Raw genomic sequence first — 12,890 nt, 5'->3', positions numbered from 1 at the left:
GGTGGAGATCAAACCATCTGGGAGAGAGAGTCGGACAGGCCGGTCAGGGAGAGAATGAGACAACGGTAGAGAATGAGGGAAAGAGTCGCGGAGAGAGAGAAGAGACAGCAGAGGAGAGAGAGGAGTAAGCGAGAGGGAGAGAGGGGTAATCGGGGGAATGTGAAAGAGAGGGAGCAGAGAGTGTGGGAAAGGGGAAAATGGGAAAGGTAAGCAGATAGAGGGGAATGTCAACGCAGAGAGCAGGAGTCGTAGAAGGGGAGAGATGTGGAAAAGAGAGAGAAGAGTTGGGAATGGGGAGAAAGCGTGAGAGTGTGCGGTAGGGAAAGGAAATAGTGGAGGAAAAAAAGAGGATCAGAGAGGATCAGTGTGTGAGAGATAGGGGAATGAAGGAGGCAGGGGAGAGAGAGGAAAGAGAGTGATGAGAGAGATGGTTTGGAACGGTGTCAGTGTTATAAACATTTTATAAAGTTCTCGTTCCTCTCTGACTCCTGCCACTCTCCTCCCTCCTCGCCACTCTTCCCAAGGTGTTTCCTGCTCACCGGCCATGCCACAGCACTCCCTGCTCCCGCACCCGCCCCATCACACAGCTCCCCTCAGTGCCCCCAGTTTAACCCCCTCTCACGGTACTCACACCACACAAAAAAAATTCATGGGATTTTCTGCACCGACCCCACCCAGAGAAACTCCTCATTCCTTTCCAAAGTCCTCCCTCTGTACAACCACGCCTGTTGCTCTGTCTCCACCCCGACCCATCCCAGAGCGCTCCTTCCTCACCGACCCTCCCATAGAGTCCGTCTCTCATTCCTTTCCACAGCCCTCCCTCTGTACAACCCCGCCTGTTGCTCTGTCTCCACCCCGACCCTTCCCAGAGCGCTCTCCCTCCTCACCGACCCTCCCATAGAGCCCGTCTCTCATTCCTTTCCACAGCCCTCCCTCTGTACAACCCCGTCTGTTGTTCTGCCTCCACTCCGACCCTTCCCAGAGCGATCCTTCCTCACCGACCTACCCATAGAGCCCGTCTCTCATCCAGTCTCGCACGCATTGCTCCTGACCTATTGACTTAATGGGAACAATCAGGGTTAACTGTGCACTTGGGTTAAGATTTCTCGACAGGAAGATGCACATCATCTGATCAGAGTCAAACCAATAAAGTGAAACTGACCTCCATTCCTCCGGACCTGGGGAGCAGAGAGGGATTTAAAATGAAGTTCCACATACGATACATCAGGTTTAGCTGGGGACAGAACAATGAGAGTCAGAAACAGGGTGAGGCTCCCTCCACACCGTCCCATCACACACTCCCGGGGTTAGACACAGAGTGAATCTCTCTCCACACCGTCCCATCACCCACTCCCGGGGTCAGACACAGAGTTAAATCTTCCTTCACTCTGTCCCATAATGGGGGACAGACTGCTCTTTGGAGCGTACAAGCTTGTGGGGGTCTTGGCAGAGGTATTTAAAATTATGAGGGGGATCGAGTTGATGTGGATAGGCTTTTTCCATTGAGAGCAGGGGAGATTCGAACAAGAGGACATGATTTGAGAGTTAGGGGGCAAAAGTTTAAGAATAGTAGGAAGGGGAATTTCTTTACTCAGAGAGTGGTAGCTATATGGAACGAGCTTCCAGTAGAAGTGGTAGAGGCAGGTTCGGTATTGTCATTTAAAGTGAAATTGGATAGGCATATGGATATGAAAGAAATGGAGGTTTATGTGCTGAGTGCGGGCCAGTGGGACTAGGTGAGAGTAAGCATTCGGCACGGACTGGAAGGGCCGAAACGGCCTGTTAACGTGCTGTAATTGTTATATGGTTGTTATATGGTTTATATTATACAGTCCCGTGATCAGAAAAGGAGTGACGCTCCCTCCACTCCGTCCCATCACACACTACCGGAGTCAGACACAGAGTGAAGCTCACTCTACACCCGCCATTACAAACTCCACGGGTTAGAAAGAGACTGAAACCCCCTCACTCCATCTCTGCCCCACTCACCTCCCGATGGAGACAGTGAGTCCGGTTTTACGAACTGCTTTTTCATGTAGGTCTCGCTCTTGGCCATCCTGTCGCTGGCCCTCTGCGTCTCTGAGCTCAGCGAGGGGAAGCAACCGTTGTCAGAGGAAGCCTGTGTTGACAAGTGGATCAGAACGAGACCAGCAAACAACGGATGAGCAGCCGAAGAAGAGGAGAGCCGACAGCAGAGGGACGAAGCGCTGGGGACGAGGGAGATTGAGGGTGTGAGAGGGGGTATTCTGTAGCGATTCGAGTGGCGCGGGGAGAAGAATAGTGCAAGTGGAGTGAAACAGAGGGAGGGAGAGCGAGGGGAAGGTTACGGTTTGGCGGAAAGAGAATCGTGAATTACAGGGGTTAGAAAAAGGTATCACTGAAAGAAGGGGAGGGCAAAAACTGGGAGGGAATGGAGAGAGAGGGGTAGAAATAGAAAGGGCGGATTGTTGGAGAGATTCAATTTCGCCCCTCTCTCCAGCTCTCTGCTTTTTCCTCTACTCCCTCTCTCTCCTCTGCATTTCTATCTCACATCCTTCACTGAAAGCAAGGGGGGAAGTGAAAGGAAATGGGGGCTTTTGAAATGGGGGTGAGGGTATTGGATAAAGGGGTGAAAGTGCGGGAGGCGATGTGCTGTAGCGGTTGTGTGCCGAACAAGTACTCCCGGGATCAGACATAAGTGCAGCTACTTCCATACTGACCCATTGCACAGTCCCAGGGTCACAATCAGAGCTAATTTGCCGCCTCACAGTCCTATAACACATTAACGGATTCAGAAACAGATCGAATCTCCCTCTTCACTCCCAGTTTTTCAGCGTTCCTGTAGTCTCCAACACAGAGTCTGTCTCAGAGATTATAAGTGTGTCTGAGAGACCAGAAGTCGAACAGAGGAGGGTGGGGGAGTGGAAAGAGGGCTGTGGAGGGGTGGTGAGTTTCCAGTCACTGGGCGGAAATGGTGTGAAACCACACGACCGGCCTGTACACACAGAGACGTAGAGAAGCTCAGAAGCGAGAAATCGATATCCGGTGGAAGTGAGCAGCAGTAACTCCAACGTTTTGCAAGGAGTTGACCACGTGTCTGACCCCGGCAGTGTGTGATGGGGGAGTGGTGGAGTGTGGAGAGCCATTCACTCTGTTTCTGCCACCTGGGTTGTGAAATAGGACGGTGTGGAGGGCGACTCACCATGTGTCTGACTCCAGGAGTGTGTGTTGGGACGGTTTGGAAGGACGTTGATTCTGCGTCTGACCCGTAGAGTGTGTGATGGGACGGTGTGGATGGAGATTCACTCTGTGTCTGACCCCGGGAGTGTGTGATGTGACGGTGTGGAGGGAGATTCACTATGTGTCTGACCCCAGGAGAATGTTATAGAACGTTGTGGAGGGAGCTAGTCAGTGTGTCTGATCCCCGAAGAATGAAATGGGATAGAGTGGAGGGAGTGTTACTCTGCTGTGAATATATCACACATCTCAATTCCTCATTTGAATTTATTTCAAGAGGCTTTGGAGCAGAGGTAGAACAATGTTGCTTTGCCCCATCGTCAGCTCTAAAAAATAGGAACAATAAACAGTGAAGCTGTCTCCTCCGCGTCAATTAGATCCACGGGTAGACAGACACAGAATGGGCATCGTCTTACATATGAGCATCACACTTTCTAGGCGTCAGGTGTAAAGTGAAGATCCCTCCGAACCGTCCGGGTTCGGCGGGAAGAGACAGAGTGAAGCTCCTTATTCACTCTCCATCAAATTATCCTGTTGTCAGACATACAGAGAAGTTCCTACACACTCTCCCAAAACACCTTCCCGGGATCAGACACAGAATCAAGATTCCAAAACACAGTCCCACAACATACTAACTGCGCTAGAAAACCGAGTAAAGTTGCCTCTACACCGTCCAATTTCACACTCACGGGGACAGACACAGAGTGAATCTCCCTCTTCACTCCCTCTCTCCCTCTCACCAATCACCAGTTTTTCAGCGTTCCTGCAGTCTCCAACAGTGTGTCTGTCTCAGAGATAATAAGTGTACGTGAGAACAGAGATAGAACAGAGGAGGGTGGGGGAGTGGAAAGAGTGCTGTGGACAGGTGTTGAGTTTCCAGTCACTGGGGGGAAGGGGTGTGAAACCACACGACCGGCCTGTACACACAGAGACGTAGAGAAGCTCAGAAGCGAGAAATCGATATCCGGTGGAAAAGAGCAGCAGTAACTCCAACGTTGTGCAAGGATAACAGAAAACGATGCAGCACATTTCTGGCCCTTTGGCCCACTTTTTTTTGCCGACCCATATAAACCCCCAACGTAAATTCCCTCATATGCCTGTCCAGTTGTTTCTTAATTTTCACTAGTGTATGTGCCTCCAACACTGAATCAGGCAGTGCGTTCCACGCACCAACCACTCTCTAAGTAACAGTCATTCTGCTAATCTCTCCTTTGAACTCTGCCCCCCTTACCTTAAAGCCATTTCCTCTTGTATTGTGCAGTGGTGTCCTGGGGAAGAGGAGCTGGGTGTCCACTCTGTCTATTCCTCTTAATATCTTGTAGACTTCTTTCATGTCTCCTCTCATCCTCCTTCTCTCCAGATAGTAAGCCCTAGCTCGGCTAACCTGTGTTTTACAGAGCTGCATCAATAAGCCGCGACTGAACTATGAGACGACTTTCAGGGATCTGTGGACATGTAATCCCAGATTCCTCTGCTCCTCCACACTACCAAGTATCCTGTCATTTACTTTCTACTCTGCCTTGGAGTTTGTCCATCCAAAGTGTACCACCTCACACTTCTCCGGGTTGAACTCCATCTGCCACTTCTCAGCCCACTCTTGCATCCTATCAATGTCTCTCTGCAATCTTCGGCAATCCTCTGCACTATCTACAACACCACCAACCTTTGCGTCATCTGCAAACTTGACAACCAATCCTTCTACCCCCACGAAAAGTAGGGGTTCCAGAACCGATCCTTGTGGGACAACACTAGTCACAACCCAATCTGAATGTACCCCCTCCCCCACGACCTTCTGCCTTCTGCAGGCAACCCAATTCTGATTCCACCTGGCCAAACATCCCTGGTTCCTATGCCTTCTGACTCTTTGAATATGCCTACATATTGGAACCTTGTCAAATTCCTTACTAAAATACGTGTAGAAATAGATCCACTGCACTAACCTCACCTATATGCCTGGTCACCTCCTCAAAGAACTCTATCAGGATGGTTAGACACGACCTGCCTTTCCCAAAGCCATGCTGACTGTCCCTGATCAGAGCATGATTCTCTAAATGCCCATAGATCCTTTCCCTAAGAATCCTTTCCAACAACTTTCCCACCACAGATGTCAGACTCACTGGTTTATAATTATGCAGACAATTCCTACTAACCTTTTGAAGAAGGGGACAGCATTCTCCTCCCTCCAGTCCTCCGGTACCACCCTCTGATTCTATCCTTTTCAGTGAGGCAAATGGAGGGAGTTAAACTCTGTCTAATTATGGGAGTGTGTGATGTAACGGCATAGAGGGAGATTCGCTTTGTGTCTCACCCCAGGAGAGTGCAATTTGACAGTGTACAGGGTCTATATTCTCTGTCGAGTCCCGGGAGTGTGTAATGGGGCTGTGTGGAAAGTGATTCACCATATGTCTGACCCCAGGACTTTGTGATTGGGCGGTGGGGAGGGGGATTCACCATGTGCTTGACACCGGGAGAGTGTGATAGGGCAGTATGGAGGGAGTTACACCCTGTGTATGACCCCGGGAATGTGTAATTGGAGAGTATAGAGGGAGCATCATTCTGGTGTGTATCTATCACACATATCGTTTCCTCTTTTGAATTTAATTCTAGACGCTGTCAAACAGAGTTAGAACAATGCTGCTGCCCCCAGTCGTCTGCTCTGGAAAATAGGACCAATGAACAGTGAATCTCTCCGCACACCGTTCATCACATTCGCCGGTAGGCAGACAGAGAAAAGGGAATCGTTCCTACCGGCCCATCACACTTTCACGGCTTCAGTTGCAAAGTCACAAAGTCTCTTTCGGCGGTTTAGAGAGAGTAAGTGTAGTTCCCTCTCCACTCTCTCATCAAATAGTACTGTTGGCAGACAGACAGAAGTTTCCAACACAGTCTCCCAAAACACATTCCCGGGGTCAGACACAGAGTGTATCTCCCTCCAAACCGTCCCATCACACACTCCCGGGGTCAGATACAATGTGAATCTCCCTCCACACCGTCCCATCACAAATTCCCGGGGTCAGTCACAGAGTGAATCTCTCTCTTCACTCCCTCTCTCCCTCCCTCCCACCAATCACCAGTTTTTCAGCATTCCTGCAGTCTCCAACAGTGTGTCTGTCTCAGAGATAATAAGTGTATGTGAGACCAGAAATAAAACAGAGGAGGGTGGGGGAGTGGAAAGAGGGCTGTGGACAGGTGGTGAGTTTCCAGTCACTGGCAGGAAATGGTATGAAACCACACGACCGGCCTGTACACACAGAGACGTAGAGAAGCTCAGAAGCGAGAAATCGATATCCGGTGGAAGTGAGCAGCAGTAGCACCAACGTTGTGCAAGGAGCTGACCATGTGACTGACCCCGGGTGTGTGTGATTGAACTGGTATAGAACATATAACAGAAAACGATACAGCATAGTACTGGCCCTTCGGCCTACAATGTTGTGCCGACCCTTATACGCTGCTCCCATATAAAACCCCACATTAAATACCCCATAAACTTGTTTGGTTGTCCACCACTGACTCAGGCAGTGCATTCCACGCACCCACCACTCTCTGAGGAAAAATCCTTCCTCTGATATTACCCTTGAACTTTGCTCCACTGACCATAAAGCCATGTCCTCTTGTTTTGAGCAGCGGTGTCCTGGGGAAGAGGCGCTGGCTGTCCACTCTATCTTTTCCTATTAATATATTGTACACCTCTAACATGTCTCCTCTCATCCTACTTCAGTCCAAAGAGTAAAGACCAAGCTCCCTTAATCTGTGCTCATAGTGCATACTCTCTGAACCAGGCAGCATCCTGGTAAATCTCCTCTGCACCCTTTCCACAGATTCAACCTCCTTCCTATAGTGAGGCGAGCAGAACTGGACACAGTACTCCAAGTGTGGGCTAACCTGTGTTTTACAGAGCTGCATCAATAAGCCGCGACTCTTAAACTGTGACCCTCGGCTTATGAAAACTAACTCTTCATTGGCTGCCTTAACTACACTATCTACCCGTGAAGCAACTTTCAGGGATCTGTGGACACGTACCCCGCCTTGGAGTATGTTCTTCCAAAGTGTCACCACCTCACACTTCTCCGGGTTGAATTCTATTTGCCACTTCTCAGCCCAGTTCAGCATGCTATCAATGGCTCTCTGCAATCTTCGAGATTTTTCTACACTGGCCGCAACACCACCAACCTTTTTGTCGCCTGCAAATTTGCCAACCAGCCCTTCTACCCCAACATTAGGTCGTTAATAAAATCACGCAATGTAGAGGTCCCAGAACCGATCCCTGCGGGACACGACTCGTCACAGCCTTCCAATCCGAATGTACACATGCTCTCAACACACTGCTTTCTGCAGCCAAGCCAATTCAGAATCTACCTTGACAAACCTCCCTTGTCCACATGCCTTCTGACATTCTGAATAAGCCTACCGTGTAGAACCTTGTAAAATGCCTTACAAAAATTCAAGTAGATTTTTCATCAACTGCGCTGCCCTCACCTATATGCCTGGTCACCTCCTTAAAGAAATCTATCAGCCTTCTTTGAACGGTGTAAAGTTAGGTAAGGGAGAAATACAAACAGATCTCGGAGTCCTTGTTCATCAGTCACTGAAGGTGAATCAACAAGTGCAGCAGGCAGTGAAGAAGTCTAATGGAATATTGGCCTTTATTACAAAGGGAATTGAGTACAAGAGCAAGGAAATACTTTTGCATTTATACAGGGCCCTGATGAGACCACACCTGGAGTATTGTGTACAGTTTTGGTCTCCAGCGTTAAGCAAGGACATCCTGGCTGTGGAGGAAGTGCAGCGTAGATTTACAACGTTAATTCCTGGGATGACAGGACTGTCTTATGCAGAGAGCTTTGAGAGACTGGGCTTGTACACGCTGGAATTAAGGAGATGGAGAGGGGATCTGATTGCAACATGTAAGATTAGTAAGGGATTGGGCAAGATAGAGGCAGGAAATATGTTCCAGATGCTGGGAGAGTCCAGTACCAGAGGGCATGGTTTGGAAATAAGGGGTAGGTCATTTAGGACAGAGTTAAGGAAAAGTTTCATCTCCCAGAGAGTTGTGGGGGTCTGGAATGCACTGCCTCGGAAGGCAGTGGAGGCCAATTCTCTATATGCTTTCAAGAAGGAGCTAGAGAGGTATCTTATGGATAGGGGAATCAAGGGTTATGGGGAAAAGGCAGGAACCGGGTATTGATAGTAGATGATCAGGCATGATCTCAAAATGGCGGTGCAGGCTCGAAGGCCGAAAGGACTACTTCTGCACCTGTTGTCGATTGTCTATTGTCTATTGTCTATTCTTAGACACGAACTGCCCTTCACAAAGCCATGCTGACTGTCCCTGATCAGACCCTGATTCTCTAAATGCCCAGAGATCCTATCTGTAAGAATCTTTTCCAATAGCTTTCCCACCACAGACGTATGGATCACTGGTCTTTAATTACCCGGACTATCCCTACTAACCTATTTAAAGAAGGGGACAACATGCGCCTCCCTGCAATCCTGCTGTACCATTCCCGTGGACAACGAGGAATTAAAAATCGTAGCCAGAGCCAGAGCCAGAGTGGGGAATTATCCACACTAAATCATTTCAACAACGCCAACGCCTACTCTCACATAATATCAACGTGCTTCAGAACATCAACCTCACTCATACCGTCCTCACCGGAAAAAGTTCTCTCACATTAGTGAATACCGTAGACAAGTAATTATTAATGACCTCGCTCTATTCCACAGCCTCCAGGCACATCTTCCCACCTTTGTCTCTAATCGGACCTATCTTCATTCCTCTCAACTTTTTGTTCTTCACATAGTTCAAGAAATCTTTGGCGTTTTGCTTTACCTTTCTCGCCGACGGCTTCTCATGCCCCCTTCGTGCTCTACTGGGTTCCTTCCTAAGCTCCTTTCCTGCTCCCCAATATTCCTCAATAGACCCATCTGATCCTTGCTTCCTAAATCTCATGTATGCTGCCTAATTCCACCTGACTAGATTCTCCACCGCACTTGTCACCATCGTGCGTTCACTCTATCATTCTTTATCTTTCTCACTGGAACAAATTTAACCCTAACATCCTGCAAGAGATCCCTAAACTTGGAACAAAAATGTCCATGGTACATTTCCCCGAAGAAACATCATCCCAACTCACACACGCACATTCTAGATTTACAGCCTTATAATTTGTCATTCCCCACTTAAAAATGTTCTCTGTCCTCTCTGTTTTGTTTTTTACCATTTTCCATGAGGCAAATGGAAGCAGTTAAACTCGCTGTCTGAAACCGGTAGTGTATAATGGGACGGCGTGGAGGGAGATTCACCGTGTGTCTAACACCGGGAATATGTGATAAGACAGTAAAGAGAGAGGTAGAATGCTTGTGTGACCACGGGAGTGTGTAATGGGACGCTTTGGAGGGTGCTTCACTCAGTGTCTGACCACGGGGGTGTGTGATGGGACGGTGTGGAGGGAGTTGCACTCTCAGCAAACCACGGGCTGTCTGATTCGACGGTACGGATGGAGTTTAACCATGTGTCCCAAGCCGGTACCGTGTGATAGGACTGTATTGAGGGAGAATCCCTCTGTGTCTCAGCCCGGTAATATGTGTTTGTTCGGGGTGGAGGGAGATTGGCTCTGTGTCTGAAACCGGGCGTGTTTGATGGGACGATGTGGAGGGAGATTCACCATGTGACAGTCCACAGGTTTGTGCGCTGCGACGGTGTGGAGAGCGCATCAATATGCGTCTAACATTGGAACTGTGTGATGGGACTCTGGGAAGGGAGCTTCACTCTGTGTCTGAGTGTGTGATGGGACTGTGTGAAGGGCGTTTCGCCATGTGTCTGATCGCGGGACTGTGTGATGGGACGGTGTGGAGGGAGATTCATTCTGTCTCTGACCCCGGGATTGTGTGATGGGGGGATGTGGAGGGAGCCGCTCTGTGTGTCTTACACCCAAAGTATGAAATAGGATGTAGTGGAAGGAGCTTCAGTCTGATATGTACGTAAGTTCTGTCTGGCTGACACATACCTCTTCCTTTTTTGAATGTTTTTCAAAACGCTTTGAAAGAGAGTTAAAGCATTGCTGCCTCGTCCCATCGGCTTTTCTGGAAAATCGGTCTCTCTCTACAGCGTCCATTACATCCGCCGTCAGTCAGACACAGAATGGGGATCCTTTCACAACGGGCCATCACACATTCCCGGCGTCAGTTGTAAAGAGATGATCCCTCCGAACCACCCGACCACATAGACTTTGAGGTTTAGAAATAGAGTGAAGCTCCCTCTGCACCCTCCCATCAAATAGTCCTATTGACAGACATAAAGAGAAATTCCTGAAACACTCTCCCAAAACACATTCCCTTGATCAGAATTTGAGTCAAAATGTCAAAGCACAGTTCCAGCACATACAAACAGCTTTAGACACAGAGTAAATTTGCTTTCACACCGTCCAATTTCACTCTCCCGGGGTCAGACACAGATTGAGTTTCTCTCTTCACTCCCTCACTCCCTCTTACCAATCACCAGTTTTTCAGCGTTCCTGTAGTCTCCAACAGTGTGTCTGTCTCAGGGATAATAAGTTTGTGTGAGAACAGAGATAGAACAGAGGAGGGTGGGGGAGTGGAAAGAGGGCTGTGGAGGGGTGGTGAGTTTCCAGTCACTCTGAGGAAATGTTGTTAAACCACACGACCGGCCTGTACACACAGAGACGTATAGAAGCTGAGAAGCGAGAAATCGATATCCGGTGAAAGTGAGCAGCAGTAACTCCAACGTTGTGCAAGGAGTTGACCACGTGTCTGACCCCGGGAGTGTGTGATGGGGGGGAGGGGGGAGAGTGGAGAGTCATTCACTTTGTTTCTGCCACCTGGATTGTGCAATGAGATTGTGTGCAGGGCGACTCACCATGTGTCTGACTGCAGGATTGTGTGACGGGACGGTGTGGAGGGCGATTCACTCTGTGTCTGACTGCAGGATTGTGTGACGGGACGGTGTGGAGGGCGATTCCCTTTGTGCCTGACCTCGGTAGTATGTGATGGGACGGTGTGGATGGAGATTCACCCTGTGTCTGACCGCGGGAATGTGTGATCGGACGGTGTGGATGGAGATTCACTCTGTGTCTGAACTCGGGAGTTGGTGATGGGACTTTGTGGAAGGACCTTGAATCTGTGTCTGACCCCGGGAGTTTGTGATCGGACGGTGTGGAGGGAGATTCACTCTGTGTCGCACACCGGGAGAGTGTGATGGGACGGTGTGGAGGGAGATTCACTCTGTGTCTCACACCGGGAGAGTGTGATGGGACGGTGTGGAGGAAGATTCCCTCTGTGTCTGACCCCGGGAGTGTGTGATGGGACTTTGTGGAAGGACCTTGATTCTGGTCTGACTCGTGGAGTGTGTGATGGGACGGTGTGGAGGGAAATTCTGGCTGTGACTGTCCCCAGGAGAATGTTACAGAACGTTATGGAGGGAGTTTCTCAGTGTGTCAGATCCCCGAAGTATGAAATGGGATGGAGTGGAGGGAGTGTTACTCTGGTGTGAATATATTACAGATCTCAATTCCTCATTTGAACTTACTTCAAGAAGCTTTGGAGCAGAGGTAGACCAATGTTGCTTTGCCACATCGTCTGCTCTGAAAAATTGGAACAATAAACAGTGAAGCTGTCTCCTCAGCGTCAATTAGATCTGCGGGTAGTCAGACACAGAATGGGCATCCTCTTACATATGTCCATCACACTTTCTAGGCGTCAGGTGTAAAGTGAAGATCCCTCCGAACCGTCCGGGACCGGCGAGTAGAGAAAGAGTGAAGCTCCTTATGCACTCTCCATCAAATTATCCTGTTGTCAGACATACAGAGAAGTTCCTAACACACTCTCCCGAAACACATTCCCGGGATCAGACACAGAGTCAGGATCCCAAAACACAGTCCCAGCACATACTAACTACGCTAGAAAACAGAGTAAAGTTGCTTCCACTCCGTCCAATTTCAAACTCCCGGGGTCAGACACAGAGTGAATCTCCCTCTTCACTCCCTCTCTCCCTCTCACCAATCACCAGTTTTTCAGCGTTCCTGTAGACTCCAACAGTGTGTCTGTCTCAGAGATAATAAGTGTACGTGAGAACAGAGATAGAACAGAGGAGGGTGGGGGAGTGGAAAGAGTGCTGTGGACAGGTGTTGAGTTTCCAGTCACTGGGGGGAAGGGGTGTGAAACCACACGACCGGTCTGTACACACAGAGACGTAGAGAAGCTCAGAAGCGAGAAATCGATATCCGGTGGAAAAGAGCAGCAGTAACTCCAACGTTGTGCAAGGAGTTGACCACGTGTCTGACCACGCGAGTGTCTGATTGAACGTTATAGAACTTAGAACAGAAAACGATAGAGCACAGTACTGGCCCTTCGGCCCACAAAGTTGTGCCGACACTTATACCCTGCTCCCATATAAAACCCCACCTTAAATTCCCCATAAACCTGTCTAGTTGTCCACCATTGACTCCGACAGTGCATTCCACGCTCTGAGTGGAAAAAACCTTCCTCTAATATCCCCTTGCACTTTGCTCCCCTTACCTTAAAGCCATGTCCTCTTGTATAGAGCAGTGGTGCCCTGGGGAAGAGGCGCTGGCTGTCCACTCTATCTTTTTCTCTTAACATCTTGTTCACCTCTAACATGTCTCCTCTCATCCTACTTCTGTCCAGAGAGTAAAGCA

Source organism: Hemitrygon akajei, unplaced genomic scaffold (genome assembly GCF_048418815.1).
Source record: "Hemitrygon akajei unplaced genomic scaffold, sHemAka1.3 Scf000035, whole genome shotgun sequence".
Classification (NCBI taxonomy): domain Eukaryota; kingdom Metazoa; phylum Chordata; class Chondrichthyes; order Myliobatiformes; family Dasyatidae; genus Hemitrygon; species Hemitrygon akajei.
Note: the sequence above shows the minus strand (reverse complement) of the source record.